The sequence below is a fragment of the Chiloscyllium plagiosum genome, unplaced genomic scaffold, assembly GCF_037043375.1.
Source record: "Chiloscyllium plagiosum isolate Xiang-an unplaced genomic scaffold, Cpla_swu_hap1 HiC_scaffold_9, whole genome shotgun sequence".
Classification (NCBI taxonomy): Eukaryota; Metazoa; Chordata; class Chondrichthyes; order Orectolobiformes; family Hemiscylliidae; genus Chiloscyllium; species Chiloscyllium plagiosum.
The window spans coordinates 54909316-54927950 of record NW_028270147.1 but is presented as its reverse complement, the minus strand read 5'-3'; the positions used below and the strand labels follow the sequence as shown (position 1 = coordinate 54927950).

General features: G+C 42.1%; 1 long non-coding RNA gene and 1 pseudogene across 1 annotated transcript in view; one reads left to right on the top strand and one right to left on the bottom strand.

Annotated features, from left to right (window-relative positions):
• The window catches only part of LOC122554774 (uncharacterized), a 72294-nt gene that overhangs the window by 32770 nt on the left and 20889 nt on the right, over positions 1 to 18635 (bottom strand). The gene's annotated exons all lie outside the window — the stretch shown is intronic.
• LOC148149150 (uncharacterized) overlaps positions 1 to 18635 on the top strand; it is a 33021-nt pseudogene that overhangs the window by 7967 nt on the left and 6419 nt on the right.

The window sequence follows — 18635 nt, the reverse complement described above, 5'->3', positions numbered from 1 at the left end:
ATATTCATCTCAATTTCATCCTTCATATCATAACCTCTTGTTTGGAACATAAAATCTCTCTTCTAGACTCAACAAGTGGAAATTATAAGCTTATAAATTGATCAATACATGAATATAAAGTTTTTATTATCACATCATGCACTGACTCTCAATATAGAAATATCAGTTTGGACAAATATTATTTGCCCATTTGATATTGGCAAGCAAAATGAATTCACTGACCAGATATATGACAGAAGTTTGTTTGAAATGCTACGTTTTCTGCAACACATCTTAATATCAAGTATGGAAAGAACTCCCTGCTACACCATTATAATGTTCTGCTTACAATACCACTTATTTGTGTTCCTTGAAGCAAGATTTTGAATATGAAATGTTACATTTTAAGAAAGTTTTGTACTTTGTAATCACTTTCAAGAAAACTAAACTGAAATTGCTACAATGTACCTCATTATAGCCTTTAATAGCTAATAGACAGTAATCTTAATTCCATCTTTTGCCAAGGATACTGCAGTTTTGTTGTACAGAGATGGGTTAAACGCCATCAAAGATACTGAGGGTTTGGTAAAATTTTCAACTCCCTAGTGAAAACCAGATATTACACGTATCAGCTGTTTTTTAAAAAATTCGTGCACGGGATGAGGGCGTCGCTGGCTGGGCCAGCATTAATTCCCATCCCTAATTGCCCAGAGGGCAGTTAAATGTCAGCCACATTGTTGTGGGTCTGGAGTCACATGTAGGCTAGACTGGGTAAGGATGGCAAATTTCTTTCCTGAAGGACATTAGTGAACCAGATGGGTTTTTTTGACAATTGATTAATGTTCATCATTCAACTCTTAATTCCAGATTTTTTATTGAATTCAAATTCTACCATCTGCCATTGTTGGATTCAAACCCATGTCCCCAGAACATTTCCTGGCTCTCTGGATTAACAATCTAGCAAAAATACCACTAGACCATCACCTATGTTGAATGTTTATTAGACAAAGCATTCCCCAATATCAAGGAACACTGTAACCAGCATGGGAAAGGTAAAAGACATTAGTTCAAATGTGAAAAGGTGTATTCGTGATTTCCAGCATCAATCATATATTGCTTTTGTGGTTTGGACATAAGAAAATAGTTGACCTATCAAGCATATTCTTAAGGAGATCACATACAACTAACATTGTTATGGAATTAAACCAACCAACCAGACAGAAATAAAATTGTACAGTGTCTTAACGACACCAAATTCTAGAATGTTTTTAATTTGTATGTAATTTTATTCAACCAATTACCTTGTTTCACATAATATTCAATCAGTTCCAAACATGTGATGCCTGTTCCGAAATAGATATTTAATGAGTTTTGGAAAGGGGTCTGAAAGTAAGCACCATCCACTGCGGTGGTAATTTAACTAGACTGGAGAAGGAGCTTGTTGGAGACAGACCGGTAGTAACAGTGCTCCTAACAATTTCTGTAGTAATGTATGTAATATGCATATAACCTATAACTGGTTGCAGTGATGCAATAAACTTCATGCTGTTTATTAAACAAGATTATTCTAGTTAGACCAGAAGGCGAATATTCTAACCCACAGTAAATAATTCTAAGATTGAATGAATTCATAAGCATAGCGGCAACAGTGGATGACAAGCACTATGCCTAAACGTGCCAACTGAGAGAAACTATAATTTAGATCTTCATTAAAAAATCAGGGAATAACATATTGGTGATCCAGAAGAGTTCAAGAGACACAGGTATTGCTGATGATAATAAAACCTATAAACCATGTTAATATTCAACGCAAAAAGATAGTTTTGAGAAGGACATTATTGTAACATTTCAAAATTCCCTGGATGCAGGAAAAGTTCCAGTGGATTGGAAATTGTTGATATAATAGCCCTATTTAAAAAGGGAGCGAAACAGAAAATAGGGAACTATAGTCCAGCTAGTTTAACACGGGTGATTGGAAATTGTTAGAATTCATTTTTAAGGAAGTAATACTAGGGTGTTAGTTCGCTCAGTTGGCTGGATGGCTGGTTTGCGACGCAGAGCAATATCAACATGAGTTCAATGCTCACATCAGTTGAGGTTACCATGAAGGACTCTCCTTCTCAATCTGCAGAGTAAACCTCAGGTTAAACCACCACAAGTCCTCTCTCTCTCTCTCTCTCTCTCTCTCTCTTTCTCTCTCTCTCCCTTTCTCTCTCTCTCTCTAAAATGAGAGATCAGCCTAATTTGCTAGGGTTGTTCAAAGATGTAACAAGCCAGGTGGATAATGTGGTTCCTAAGGGTATAGAATACTGGTCTCCCAGAAGGCATTTGATAAGGTACCCTACAAAAGGTTAATGCACAAAGTAAGATCATACGGGGTTAGGGGTAATTTATTAGCTTGGACAGAGGATTGACTAACCAACAGAAAACAAAGAGTTGGGATAAGTAAGTCTTTCTGGTTGGGAAATATGACTAATAGGATGGCACAGGGTTTAGACCTTGGGCCCCAACTATTTATAATCTATATTAATGACTCAGTTGCAGAGATAGAAAGTACCATAGCCATATTTGCAGATGACACTAAAATAGAAAAGCAAGTTGCAATGAATAAGTAAGACATTTACAAATGGATATAGATAGGTTAGGTGAATGGGCCAAAATTTGACAGATGAAGTTTAACATGGATAAGTGAGAGGCTATCCATTTTTGTCAGAAAAATGGAAAGAAACTTCAGAGTGCTTCAGCACAAGGGGATCTGGGTGCCTTCATGCATATATCGTAGAAACCTTGTGTGTAAGTACAGCTGGTAATAAGGAAGACAAGTGGAATTTATTGTGAAAGGAATTGAGTATAAAAGTAGGGAAGTGTTTCTGCAAATATACAGGGCATTAGCAAGCCTGCAGCTTGTATTGTACAAAATTGTATAAAGTACAATTTTGGTTCCCTCACTTGAGGTGGAATGTCATTGCATTGGAAGCATTTCAGAGGAGGATCAGTAGATTGATTCCAGAGGTGAGGGGTTAAGATAAAGGGTAGCAGATTTAAAACAGAGATGAGGAGTAATTACATCTCCTAAAAGGTTGTGGAATTCAGAGAGTAGTGGATGCTGAGACACATTGAAATTCATGGAGGACATAGTCAGCTTTTTAAATTTGTAATGAGTTGAAGAGTTATAGAGAACAAATCTTCGAGGAGAAAGTAAGGACTGCAGATGCTGGAGATCAGAGCTGAAAATATGTTGCTGGAAAAGTACAGCAGGTCAGGCAGCATCCAAGGAACAGGAGAATCGACGTTTCGGGCATAAGCTCTTCTTCAGGAATGAGGAAAGTGTGTCCAGCAGGCTAAGATAAAAGGTAGGGAGGAGGGACTTGGGGGAGGGGCGTTGGAAATGCGATAGGTGGAAGGAGGTCAAGGTGAGGGTGATAGGCCGGAGTGGGGTGGGGGCGGAGAGGTCAGGAAGAAGATTGCAGGTTAGGAAGGCGGTGCTGAGTATCATCCGCCGTCATTTCTGCCACCTTCCATCGGACCTCACCACCAAGGATATATTTCCCTCCCCTCCCCTATCAGCGTTCCGAAAAGACCACTCCCTCCGTGACTCCCTCATCAGGTCCACACCCCCCACCAACCCAACCTCCACTCCTGGCACCTTCCCCTACAACCGCAAGAAATGCAAAACTTGCGCTCACACCTCCCCCCTTACTTCCCTCCAAGGCCCCAAGGGATACTTCCATATCCGCCACAAATTCACCTGCACCTCCACACACATTATCTATTGCATCCGCTGCACCCGATGTGGCCTCCTCTATATTGGGGAGACAGGCCGCCTACTTGCGGAACGTTTCAGAGAACACCTCTGGGACACCCGGACCAACCAACCCAACCACGCCGTGGCTCAACACTTCAACTCCCCCTCCCACTCCACCAAGGACATGCAGGTCCTTGGACTCCTCCATCGCCAGACCATAGCAACAGGACGGTTGGAGGAAGAGCGCCTCATCTTCCGCCTAGGAACCCTCCAACCACAAGGGATGAACTCAGATTTCTCCAGTTTCCTCAGGATGCTGCCTGACCTGCTGCGCTTTTCCAGCAACACATTTTCAGTTATACAGAACAGGCAGGAAAGTGGAGTTGAGACCAAGATGAGATCAGCCATGAACATGTTAAATGATGCAGCAGGTTCGGGGGGATGAATTGCTGGCCCCCGATCCTAGTTCTTATGATTTTATGACAGACAAAGCATTTCAGCCCTAACTGAAGACATGGAGGAATAGAAGAAATCAAGGTAAAGGTACAGACTACTTCAAAAGACAATGGTCTGCAGAAGTGATCCTGAATCTGTGATCTGACTTGGTCTTGAGGATTGCAAAAAACAAATCCAAAAAATCCTTCCTACAAAATGGCACCATTATTCAGGATGAAAAGGCAATCATTTATTGAAAGGTTGCATCTTGAATTTGACATCTCTATCAGCTGAGTTGGTTGGATGGCTGGTTTATAATGCAGAATGATGTTAATAGTGCTGGTGCAATTCCTGGACCAGCTGTAGTCACCTGAAAAGTCCTACCTTCTCAATCTTTCCCCTCACCTGAAGTCTGATGACCCCTAGGTTGAACCACCACTAGTTGTCTCTCTCTGTTGTGAGAGCAGCTCTGGGACTATCTGACTTTGAATCAGGGCTGGAAAAATTAAACTAGGGATGACTCATGCATTCTGTGAGAGTGGTGAGCTAGGCAAATTGCTATCAAATCATTTGCTACATTTTCAGCAAGTTAAAGTCGTTTATAATTCTTGTATGTCACAGAAGTTTTTCAGGAGTCTAGAATAATGTAACAGGAGTCATAACAAAAGTTTGAAGCATGGGAAAGCCTCCACTAAGCTATGATGGGCAGAAAAACAATCATTTGAGCCACAAAACATGGGTAAAGCTCCATTATTGCAGACAAGCAAAGGAAACCCCTCCAATGCAACAACAAAGCAAGGGACAGTCACTGTCAGAGCTGAATAAAAATTACTAAGGAAGATAAAATACTTGATTACATTAGGAACATCTGGCATCAGAAATAGTATTGCTAGGAAGATTTAATTTCAGAGTTGGACCAAAGAGAACATGGACATGAAGACAGGCTTAGGAACCTATTTGTCTTCAGTGCGTCCTCTACTTATTGCCAGGAATTATCAGGAGAACATTCCCCAGACCACTGGGGAATTTCTCTTGGCCACCCCCCAGCTCCCTGTGATCAACATTACAGACAAGGAATACTCCCTACTGTCGAAGGCAGGGTATACAAGACAAACCTATGTTGAAGACAGGGTATATAATGCAACTCTGGAAAGCAGATAACTTTCAAAAAGGAGAAGTTGAATGGGAGCAAATAATATAAACAAGAGCAAGAGAATGTGAACTTAAATAATATCCAGGCTTTGTTCTGTGTTGTATCATCCTATGATCTATGTTTCATCCAAGTCTGGAACACCCACCAGCACAAGATCTGGTGCCCTGTAGTGAGACCCCAAGACAATGAGGATAGTTTATTTGACAGGATATTTTTTGTGTAACATAGCTTCCCCCTTGGGGGCACTTTCACCCTCACATACAGATGCTGGCCCACTTTAAGACGACAGAACCCAAAGCGTATCACAAAGGCGTCAATGGAAGCCAACATTGGAGGAATGCAAGAAAAATACAACAGACTTGACAGTTCATAAGAGTGAGATAAAATCAATTCATTGAAATGATACTAAACTTAACTGCAAGCGAGGGGTATAGATAAAGTGAATAATCACAAGCTGAAGTTCAGAGGTACAGAGACATTATTTTCCAAGACATATCTTAAGTACAGGAAATTTTCAGCTTTTTATTCTCAAAGTGATGCAGTAGTTCCATTGAGTTCCTGGAAGTTATCTTAACTTTTATACACTTGGAAATAAAGTTAGAGAAACAACTTTGTATTTATATTACACTGTTCATAAGCTGACAAAAATGCTTCCTAGCTGAAGTACCATATATATTTGAGCAATAGTTAATCTTAACAGTACACACAACTACCAATCTTTGGCCAAAACATGTTTAACTTCCCATATATTAGATGTATAAAAAATGACGTTGAGATTTTGGTCAATAAAATCTAAACAGTTTTTACTTGGCATCTGCTCACCACTGAAGTCAAAATCGGCCTGGTGTGAACCTATTTATTTGATAACAGCTGTTCAGTTCCTCAGGTCTGTGTACGACAACAAATGTTGCCAAAACTAGCACCTCACTCATGCATGCTATATTCCTGCCAACTCCATCCTCTAGTAAAACTTCAAAAAGGAACAACCATTACACAACCTGTTTTAATTTAAGTTTTTGAGATTGTTGACTTGTAAAGATTTTATTACACTAAGGCAGGATCTGGCTAAAATAGACTGGAAACAGTCACTTGTGGGGAAATCAACAGCAGAACAGTCGGGGACATTCCAAAAAGAAACATGGAGAGTACAAGTTCAACATGTTCCCTTTAGAATGAGATGTAGGCACAACAGGCTCAGGTAACCCTGGGTGTCTAACAATATTCAGGACTGGATAAGAAGGAAACAAAGGATTTTAACAGGTAAAAATAGAGCAAATCAACAGAGACTGTAAGTGAAGTATAGAAAATGCAGCGGGGGGGATCTTCAGAAAGCAGTTAGAAGAGCGAAGAGGGAGCATGAACAACACTGGCAGGTAAAATTAGGGAGACTCTCAAGATACCCCCTCTGTATATTAAGGAGAAGGAGGAGAAGGGGATAACCAGGGAAGGAGTCAGGCCCATTAGGGACATAGGGGCAGTCAATCTGGGTGTGGAACTGGAGGACATTGACAAGATGTTAAGTAGGTACTCCACTCAGGAGGAGGAGCAAGAAGGTACAGAAACTGAGGAGAGGGACTGTGAGGTTCTTGAGCAGATTGACATATGAAGTAAGGAGGTTTTGGAGGTTTTGGCAGGCTTAATTGTGGATGAATCCCTGATCTGAATCAGTTGTATTCCAGGTTGCTGCAGGAGGTAAGTGAGGAAATCAAATGTTTAATTCCTCACTGTCCTTAAGAGAAGTTCCAAAGGACTGGAGGACTGCTACTGTGGTTGCACTTTTCAAGAATGATGGCAGAGATAAAGTGGGGAATTACAGGCTAGTGAATCTCACATCAGTGGTGGAGAAACTATTAGAGAAAACTCTGAAGGAACGACTTAATTTCCACTTGGAGAGGCAAGGTTTGATTAAGAATAGTCAACATGGCTTTGTTAGAGGGAGGTCATGCCAAAGACATTTGTTTGAATTTTTGAGGAGTTAATCAGGTGTACAGATTAGGGAAATGCACTGAATATAGGTTAAATTGATTCTCAGCAAAGCCTTTGCCAAGCACCCACATGGGAGACTGATAAAGAAGGTAGTCAGATAGAGTTCAGGGTAACTTGGCAAGATGGATCCAAAATTGGCTTAGTGGAAGAGACAGAGGTAGTGACATAAGGCTGTTAGTGAGACTGAAGGCCAGTGTCATGTGGTGTACTACAGGGTTCAGTGTTGGGTCCGTTATTGTCTGTGATATATCTCAATGATAGGGATGAGCCCATGGGAGTGATGATAAGTAAGTTTGCTGAACAAAAAGATTGGCTGGGTGGTTATTAGTAAGGAAGAAGATGTTAGGTTACAGGAAGACACACATGGATTGGTCAAATAGCAGATCAGTGTCAGACGGAATTTAACTCATAAAAGTGTCAGCTGATGGACTTTGGGAGAAGTAAGAAGACAAGGGAGTACTCATTGAATGGCAAGACACTAGGAGGGACATTCTAGTCAGGGACATTCGGAGGAACACAGGGATCTTTCACTGCATGTCCACAGACCCTGAAGGCATCGGGACAGCTTAATAGGGTGGTTAAGAAGTTATACAGCACACTTAGCTTGATCAGTCATAGAAGAGATTATAAGAACAGGAAGGTTATGTGGAGCTGTATGAAACTTTGGTTAGGCCACAGCTGCAGTGCTGTATGCAGTTCTTGCCACTGCATGAGAGGAAGGGAGGGAGTGCAGAGGAGATTCACCAGGATGATGCCTGGTTTGGAGCAGTTTAGCTCTGAAGAGAAGATGGGTAAGGTCAGGTTGTTTTTTTTAGAACAGAGAAGGCTATGGGGTACCTGGGTTGAGATAGATAACATTATGAGGGATGCGAGGGACACCTGAAGATGCTCAAGGATGCCCTCATGAGAACAGGGTGCAATGCTTAACTCATCGATTGCCAGTTCCTACGTGCCACAGTGAGAAACCATAATGAGCTCCTCAGGTGACAGACATGAACTGCAACCGAAAGGGTACCCTTCATTGTCCAGTACTTCCCAGGAGCGGAGAAACTAAGCCGTGTTCTTCACAGCCTGCAACACATTATCGATGAGAATGAGCATCTCGCCGAGACCTTCTCTACGCCTCCACTTCTCGCCTTTAAACAACCGCCAAACCTTAAACAAACCATTGTTCATAGCAAGTTGCCCAGTCTTAAGGACAACATTGACCACAACCCCATTCAACCCTGTCATGGCAACCACTGCAAGACATGTCAGAGTGTTGACATGGACACCACTATTACATGTGGGGACACCATGTGTGTGGCAGGTAATCATAACTCGGCCTATGTTGTCTATCTCATATGCTGCAGGCAAGGATGTCCCAAGGCATGGTATATTGGTGAGACCAAGCAGATGCTATGACAACAGATGAATGGACACCGGGCAACAATCACCAGATGGGGATGTTCCCTCCCAGTTGGGCAACACTTCAGCGGTCAGGGACATTCGGCCTTGGATCTTTGAGTGACCATCATCCAAGACAGAGTGGCTGAGTGGAGGCTGATAGCTAAGTTCGATACCCATGAGAATGGCCTCAACCATCTTGGATTCATGTCACACTACAGGTGACTCCACTACACTATACACTCCCACACACATACATACACACACAATCTCACTAACTCAAGCAGATCCTCTCATACACATGCTTTCTCTTAGGCACATACACCCCTCACACTCAAACTCTCTCACAGGCATATACCACGTCACACTTGCGCACAAGCTTTTCAAGCACGCACATATGTGCACAAACACAAATTCTCACGTGTAAACACATGCTCTCCCTCTCTCCCCTACACACAGGCATGCACACTGTCTCCCTCCCTCAGATACACATACGCGCGTGTGCACACGCACGTCAATGGGCTGAATTTGCATTTACAGATACATTCTATTTCGTTCAGGAAACACACAATCTGTAGGCAGTCAGTCCATTTGACATTTTATAAATTCCTTCTTTGGACACAGAACCAGTCTGACTCAAGGTTGGGATATAGACAGAGTCTATCCTTACACCTTTAATGCATTGTCTGAGCTGAGATTTCATCTTTGTTTTAAAACCTTAAGTTATCTCAGGAATGTGACTTGAAAGAAGTTCTGGGATTTACATATTAATGAAACACAACCTGCAGCCCATTCTGAGTGACTAAAGACTTAGCAGCAATCTCGGTTTGTTCAATACATCACATCAGTTGTATAAGACTTTGATGTTTTACTATAAATTCTGTGTCCTATGATCCTGCCTCATTAGCTACCTGACAAAGGAGCAGTGCTCTGAAAGCTTGTACTTCCAAATAAACCTGTTGGACTATAACCTGGTGTTGTGTGATTTTTGACTTCATCATAAAATAATAAGATATAGGAGCAGAATCAGGCCTTTCAACCCACAGGTCTTGTCTGCCATTTGATCATAGCTGATATGTTTCTTCACCCTATTATCCTTCCTTCTCCCCACAACCTTTGACACCCTTGCTAATCAAGAACCTATCTACCTATGTCTTAAGTACACTCAATCATTTGTCCTCCACAGCCATCTGCGGCAATGAGTTCCATAGTTAACCACCCTCTGGCTGAAGAAATTCTTCCTCATCTCAGTTCTAAAAGGTCATCCCTTTACTCTTCCATGATCCATGTGATGATGGTCTTCAAGAAGGATACATTATTTGGTTTTTGAAGACATGATAGGATTTTTTATGGAGAAAATAGTTAAATTACATTAATTTGTAAATAGCTTTCGATTTTGATATATTTGATGAATTTTCCATTCTATTATCATTATAATTAACAAAATCAACAATACAAATAATTCTTGGCTTCTTTTGGAATAATTTTGGGAGCATGGTTGGCAGGAACAGCCTCCGACCTGGCAACTCTGTGATCAGTTGATATACCACTGCAAACGGTTCGGTAGTGAAACAATAGGAGATGGTGGATTCCAACCCCTCAAAAATGTGAATCCTTTATAAGTTGATCTAATGACTTCTGGCTAAAACTTTGATCACAGAACCTTGGCTTTACTTGTGTAAATAAAATACTTTTGCAGTAAATGTTGTTATGTAAGGCTTTCTGGCACCTTTGTTGTTGGGCTCAGCAAGATTCACAATCAGTAGATACTGGGTGTAAAATCCCATTAATGCATCTGACAATGCGCATGAAAGTTCTGAAGAGATGTTGGCAGCTTTTGATGCACTAATGATGCAAAGTGTGCCTGCTACCATTTTGGTGGTGGGGGGGGGGGGTGTTCTTTTGCACATCTAATGTTTCCCACAAATATGTAGTGTATCATAGAATCCCAATGATATGGAACCAGGCCATTCGGCCCATTGAGACCACAACCAACCCTACAAAGCGCATCCCGCCCAGATCCACCCTCTATCCTATTCCTGTAACCCTGCATTTCCCATGGCCAACCCACCTAACCTCCACATCCCTGGATACTATGGGCAATTTAGCATGGCCAATTCACCTAACCTGCACATCTTTGGACTGTGGGAGAAGACCAGAGCACCCAAAGAAAACCCACACAGACACAGGGAGACTGTACAAACTCCAAAGGTGGAATTAAACCCAGGTCCCAGACACTGTGAGGCAGCAGTGCTCACTACTGAGCCAGCTTGCCGCCCTAGCAGGCAAATCAGTCAGCAGCTGTTCTTTGTTTGATAATTAAAATCTAATTTTTCTTTCAAATAAAATTTACCCAATTTCAATTTGTCTCTTCAAGTGCTATGACTTTACATTCTAATTAATTTCTTAGATTCACTGGTTATAAACATGACTCTGAAAGCATATTCACTGCTTATCATAAAGATGGAGCCACATTAGAGTGACATCAGTAATGGATAAATAAAAATTGCAAACATTTGAAATATTGGAGGCTATGATTGAGCAGGAAGAGCTTAAGTAAAAAGAAAATTCTTGGCGAATCTTGAAAAGGGGGAAAGATATCATGCATTATTGAGGAGGAGGATTAAGGGAGTCAGGAGGGCAGACATAGGCTGGGGAGCATGGCAATAGAAGCACCAGGACCTACGATTTCTCTCCCTGTCCCTGAATAGAACTCATATTTATCTCATAAAAAATAACTGAGCATTACTGTTCTGCATTGCAATTCCTAGAATAATTACTGCTTCCCTGCGTGGGTGACAGGTCTCAAATGCTTGTGATTAACTCAGCATCAAATGCAAATTATAGAAGTATTTGGATGAACAACCCCTCCCAAATGAAAACAGTCCACAGAGAATCACTGGTGAGTAACACTAATCAGAATTACCATACATACCTTAATATTTCTAAATTGGGGCCAATAACATTAAATCTGATCAAAAGTCCTTAAACTGTGTTCTCAGAAAACTGTAGTGCTCCTCTGTGCTTAGAATTACAGTAACAGCTGAGGAGTACGAGTTTCCCCGAGATTGAGAATCAATTGATCTTGCTGTCTATATGCCCTGCCTCTCTCCGACAGGCTCAGTACACATTGGAACAGCAGAGCCTCAGCAGCTATTTTCACAGACACTGCTCTCAATTCATAAAGCATCAGCTGCAATTTGAGAGAAAGGGAAGCAAATCTCATGTGACATAACCACTTTGGGGAAAAAAAAAGTATTTGAATATTTTATGGGATACAAAGAAAAAAAGCGAAAACCTTGGAAAATGAAATTAAGATGGAAACGCTGAAAATGCACATATGGTCAAATCTTCTTGGCCCATGTGGAAAGCTGAGGGTGAGGGTTGGTGGGGGAATGGAGGGATGGTGCTGGTACTTAATTAGGTGTGGGGTCAAAATTCAGATCTCCATCAGCGAGTTACTAAGTTCTGGTAATAAGTGAGCATAAAGTTTCAGACAAGTTGGCCTTCCCAACAATGATAGTCAAGAAACTCTTTTGCATTCATTAGAATACCGTGAATACTCATTAACAACTCAGCTCACTGGAATTACTTTAATAGTTACCATACATACCTTAATATGTATGTGAAAAGCAAGGAAAGCCTCATCTTTACAAACCCATCAATATACAGGAGGCTAATACCTTGGTGTAGACTACTTCCTGCAACATGGGCGGCACGGTGGCACAGTGGTTAGCACTGCTGCCTCACAACGCCAGAGATCCGGGTTCAATGCCCACCTTAGGTGACTGACTGTGTGGAGTTTGCACGTTCTCCCTGTGTCTGCGTGGGTTTCCTCCGGGTGCTCCGGTTTCCTCCCACAAGTCACAAAGATGTGCAGGTTAGGTGAATTGGTCATGCTAAATTGCCCGTAGTGTTAGGTAAGGGGTAAATGTAGGGGTATGCGTGGGTTGCGCTTCGGCGGGTCGGTGTGGACTTGTTGGGCGGAAGGGCCTGTTTCCACACTGTAATGTAATCTAATGTAATCTAATCTAAACATCTGTTGAGTACACGCTTCTTCAATAACATGGATCCTTCACAAATGGATCTTGAATGTACTGATTGCACATAGGTTTGACATCTAAGCGACACAGCCTCGAGGGCAACTAACTCAGAAGAAACCTTATTCATAATGAGTCTGTCATGGTTGTGGGTATGTTTGCCGAGCTGGGAAGATGATTTGCAGACGTTTTGTCCCCTGTCTAGGTGACATCTTCAGCACTTTGGAGCCTCTTGTGAAGTGCTGCTGTACTGTGTCTTCTGGAATTGAGTTGGTTCCATTCCTGCTGATTCGAGTTGTTTGTTGTAGTGGCCGGTATATTGGGTCTAGCTCCATGTGCTTGTTTAGGGAGCCCATGGATGAGTACCATGCTTCTAGAAATTCTCTGACTATCCTCTATTTAGCTTGTCCTATGATCGTTGCGTTATCCCAGTTGAATTTGTGGTCACAGTTGTCATCTCTGTGTGTGGCTACTAGGGACAGCTAGTTGTGGCATCTAGTGGCTAGTTGGTGTTCATGGATGCAGATTGCTAGTTGTCCGCCTGTTTGACTTATATAGTGTTGCATGCAGTCTTTTCCATGGACTCCTGTAAATTATGTCAGTCTTGCGCATGTTGAGTATAGGGTCTTTTGTCTTAGCGAGTTATTGACCGAATGTGGCTGTAGGTTTATGGGCTGTCATGAAACCCAGTGGTCAGACAAGTCTGGCTATCAGTTCCAAGATGTTTTTCATGTATGGTAGCATGATCAGTGAGTTAGGTTGTGGCATGTCCTTGTCTGTTAGGCATCTGAGGATGAAGTTGCAGGGATATCCGTTCTTGGCGAAGACTCTGTAGAGGTGTTCTTCTTCCCTTCATAGGTTGGGTGTGCTGCAGTGCATTGTAGCCTTTTTGAACAGGGTGCTAATTCTCTTGTGTGTTTTGGTGGTTCCTGTTGTAGTTTAGGACTTGCAAGGTTTTGCTATTATCTGAGTGTTATGGTATAGAGGATGCAGTCTGTCCAGGGCAACCAGACTGGCTCCTTCAATATCACCTTCCAAACTTGCAACTTCTACCACCTAGAAGGACAAGGGCAGCAGATGCATAGGAATAGCACCACCGACAAGTTCTCTTCTGATTCACACACCATCCTGGCTTGGAACAAGTGGGAGGTTAGAAAGTAAGGGCAAAGAATGAAACCTAAAGTGTGTGGCTGGTGACTTGGCAAAGGATCTTGGGGAATTAAGGCAGGCAACTGAAAAACAGAAGATATTGTTCAAGACAAGGGGTTCAGGAAAGGTGGGAACCGCATGTTGAGAAGGGTAAACATAACAAAATCATGAGGTGTGTTGATGAAGTTGAAGAAGCAGATGTATTTTGTTAAGGGTGATGTCAGGGTAAACCCTAGCTTTGGGGAGTTGGATGGAGAAAGCTGAGAATGTCAAGGGAGTTCATGAATGGGGATATAGTGACTGTGAGAGATTGAAGAATACCAGAGGGGAGGCCGGGGAAAGGACGAAACCATCAACAGATATGAGGTGAAGAGTCTAGGTTAGAGGATGGATTCCAGATGAAAGAATTGGAAACAAAACTTACATGTCATTCTTTCCTCTTGGCCATACTAAAAAGTGTCCCTCGCTGAAAATACACAGGAGGAATGAGAGGAGTCTCAAGGCTGTTTGCATAGGTGCATTGAACTGCACAGTTCAAACACCTAAGTGTGAGAGATGAGAAACAGAATCCGGAAAAAAACATCCAGCAAGTACTTAGTTGAGAACTGTACACTGCAATGAAATTTACTGCTACACAAAGATTAACAGGCTCTAGTTACTTATAACACCCACATCCCAACCAGATCATGCCATGTGGAGTGTGGTGTCTATGAACCAATGCAGGAACCTTCACTGACATGGGTATCTATATCTTAAAGACAAGGAGTTGGAAATACAAACCAGAAGTTGCTGGAAAAGTTCAGAGGTCTGTCAGAATCTGTGAAGAGGAATCAGAGTTAATGTTTTGGATCCAGTGAGCTTTCCTCAGAACGCCTGAGGTCTGAGGAAGAGTCACTGGACTGGAAACGTTAACTCTGACTTCTTTTCACAGATGCTGCCAGACCTGCTGAGTTTTTCCAACAACTTCTGCTTTTGTTTCTGATTTACAGCATCCACAGTTCTTTCCGTTTTTATAAAGTTGCAGTTATTGTTTCCAAGGTTGCAGTGCTGTGGATAACAGTGGGTAATGAAAACCACTCAGAATTAGAGTGAGCTATATGCCGCATGCATGGAATGTAATATAATGCTTAAGGCTACAAAAGCCTTGCACTTGGCTGAACGAGAAACAGGACAATTAGTAATGAGCAGAGATGCACAAAATCAGCCAAGAGAATCCAATCACTGCACTCTCCAAGCAGAGGTAACTCCCATCTGATGGCCATACATTTTATGTTACTTGCTTGTGTGATTAGGGATGTTGGTTGAAAAGTGTAGTGCTGGAGAAGCACAGCAGGTCAGGAATTCCTAATGAAGTGCTTATGCCCGAAACATCGAATCTCCTGCACTTCAGATGCTGCCTGATCTGCTGTGCTTTTTCGACGCCACACATTTCAACTCTGATCTCCAGCATCTGCAGTCCTCACTTTCTGGCTATGCCCAATCCTAATGGCTCTGGAGAAAGTAATGAACAGTCTTGCTGAACTGCTGCAGTCTTTAGGTGTAGGTAAATCCATAGTGCTTTTAGGTTGGGAGTTCCAGCATTTTAACCCATCAACAATGAAGGAATGGTGATATAGTTCCAAGCCAAGATGATGTGTGGATCAGAAGAGAACTTGTAGGTGATGCTGTTCCTATGCATCTGCTGCCCTTGTCTTTCTAGGTGGTAGAAGTTGCAAGTTTGGAAGGTGATATTGAAGGAGTCTTGGTTAATTATGGCACTGCATCTTGTAGATAGTACACCTGCTGCCATTGTACATCATTGATGAAGGCAGTGAATGTTAAAAATGGTGGACAGCATGATACTTATGCACGGCTCTTTTGTCCTGGAAGATGTAAATCATCTTGAGGGTTGTTGGAGCTGCGCCTATCCAGGCAATGGAGAGTATTCTGTCATTCTGCTACCTTGTATCATGTAGACAGACAGTGGGGAGAAAGGAGGGAAGTTACTTGTTGTAGAATCCTTCGCCTTGGAACTGCTCTTGTAGGTTTCGGGAGGGAAAAGTGTGTGTAATGGTAATGTCCCAGAAGCATACTCTGTGGATACCAGTTCAAAGCCAGCTATAGAAATTTGAATTCAACCAATAACTTCTGAGTTTGAAAGCTGGTCTCAATAACGGTAACTATGAAACTCTCATCAATTGTTGTAAAAACACATTTGTCGAAAAGTGTGGTGCTGGAAAAGTACAGCAGGTCAGGCAGCATCTGAGGAGCAGGAGAGTCGACATTTCGCGCATAAGCCCTTCATTAGGAATGTGGAGGGGGAAGGAAAGCACATCTGGTTCAGGAATGACCTTCAGGGAAGGAAATCTGCCTTTCTTAATTGGTCGGGCCCATATTGATTCCAGACCAAACAGCAATGTGATTGGCTCTTAACTACACTTTCAAGTAGCCCAGTAAGCTATTCAATTCAAGGGCATAAGGCACACATCCCATCAAAAAAGAACTTTTAAAAAATCCACAGTATTTATATACAAGCCCATTTCTGATCTTATGATGGAGGGAGCATCATTGATAAAGCAGCTGAAGACAGTTGGCCCTGATTCCACAAGAGGACATATGACTTCAACAGAGACACACACCACCACCACACCACCCCCACACACCCCCAACTGCCATTGACCAGTTTTGCTGTGACTCTTTAAAGCAAGAGTTGCTTCAAAGTGACTTTGAAGTCAGCAGCAATCAGCTTAATTTCCCCTCACGAGTTCCACTCTTTTGTCGATATTTAGCTGTGATAAATTTAGGATTGAGTCATCCAGATGGAAACCAAACTGGCCATGAATGAACAGTCTATTGGTGAGTAACAGCTGATAGCACTGAAAATGACTACCTTCATCACTCTGGTAACTACTGAGAGTTGACTGAAGGGCAATAATTGGCTGAGTTGGATTTGTCATGTTTTTTGTGGACAGGACATAGAGCACCCACTCAGTTTTGTGACTGAAGATGGATGTACATGCTATACCCTTGCCTTTTACACTGAAGTGCTGGTCTCCTCCATCATTGAGGCTGAGGATGTTTGTGCAGTCACTTCCAGTAAGTTGTTTAATTATCTACCACCATTCATAATTGCATGTGGCTGAACTCCAGAGCTTATAAGTTGTTTATTAGCTTATTAGTTGTAAGCTCACATAGTCTGTACGCTGGAAAAGCGCAGCAGGTCAGGCAGCATCCAAGGAGCAGGAGAGTCGACGTTTCGGGCATGAGCCCTTCTTCAGGATTCCTGAAGAAGGGCTCATGCCCGAAACATCAATTCTCCTGCTCTTTGGATGCAGCCTGACCTTCTGCGTTTTTCCAGCAACATATTTTCAGCTCTGATCTCCAGCATCTGCAGTCCTCACTTTCTCCTCCACATAGTCTGTATACCAGATACTGCTTACACTGGAATTTAGGACATGTGTTACAGCTTCAACAAGTTGATAACTCACCTTTAGGTTTACCTGGTGCTGCCCTTGGCATGCCCTCCTGCTTTCTTCATTGAAGCAAGGTTGATTCTCTGAATTGATGTTAATGATAGAATGGGGGATATGTTAGGTCATGAGACTACAGATTGTGATTGAGTGCAATTCTTATGTTGTTGATGGCCCACAGAGCCTCATTAAGGTGTAGTCCTGAGCTGCCAGTTCAGTTCAAAATACCACATTCATTATTGTGCTTATGCCATTCATCATACTGGAAGCTATCCTCAATGTGAAGGCAGGACTTTGTTTTTAAAGGACTATATGGTAGTCACACTCCTACCATAGACAGATACATCTTTTTCAGGCAGGCTCATGAGGACAAGATCAAATAAGTTTTTCTCTCACCAATTCTGCAGGTCCAATCCACAACTATCTCCTTTAGTACTTGACCATTTTCGTCAACAGTGGTTCCAGTGAACCACTCTTGGTGATGGATTTTGAAGTCCCCCACCCAAAGTCCATTTCATGTCCTTGCCACTCTCTGCATATCCTCTAAGTAATACTCAACATGGTATAGTCATATTTTCACTGGATTAGTAATTCAGGGATCAAGCTATACTCTGGCAACATGGGCTCAAACCTCAAACCTTATGAAATTTCAATTTACTTCTTAAGTTGGGAATTGAAAGCATAGCTAGTTCAATGGTAACCATGAAACCGTGGGGGGGGGGGGGGGGGGGGGGGGGGGGGGGGGGGAGTTGGTGTTGCTCTGGAGATACATCTAGTCCACACCAGGTAAGGATGGCAGTTTCCTTCTCTGAAGGACATTATTGAACCAGATGGGTTTTTCCAACAATCAACAACAGCATCATGGTCATTATCAGACTCTTAATTTCAGATTTTTATTGAATTCAAATTCTACCATTTGTCCTGGCGGAGATTTGAACCCAGTCCCCTAAACATTATCTGGGTCTCCAGATTCACAGTCCAGCAATAATATCACTAGGCTGTCACCTCCCCAGGTAGACTTTTATGACAATTGAAATGGCTCCATGGTTGCTAATAGACTAGATTTTTTTTAAAAATTCCAGATTTATTGGCTAAATTTGAGTGTCACCATCTCGCATGGTGGGATTCAAATTATGTCTCTAAAGCATTAGCCTGAATCTCTGGATTATGAATCCAATGGCATTACCATGACAACATTCCCATCCTACCTTTCTCCATTTCCTCCTTGACAATACTTCGCTCAAAGTTTGAAAATTTAGTTCCATCTCATCAATAACTTACAACAATGCAAGTCATTAAAGCTAATAACTGAG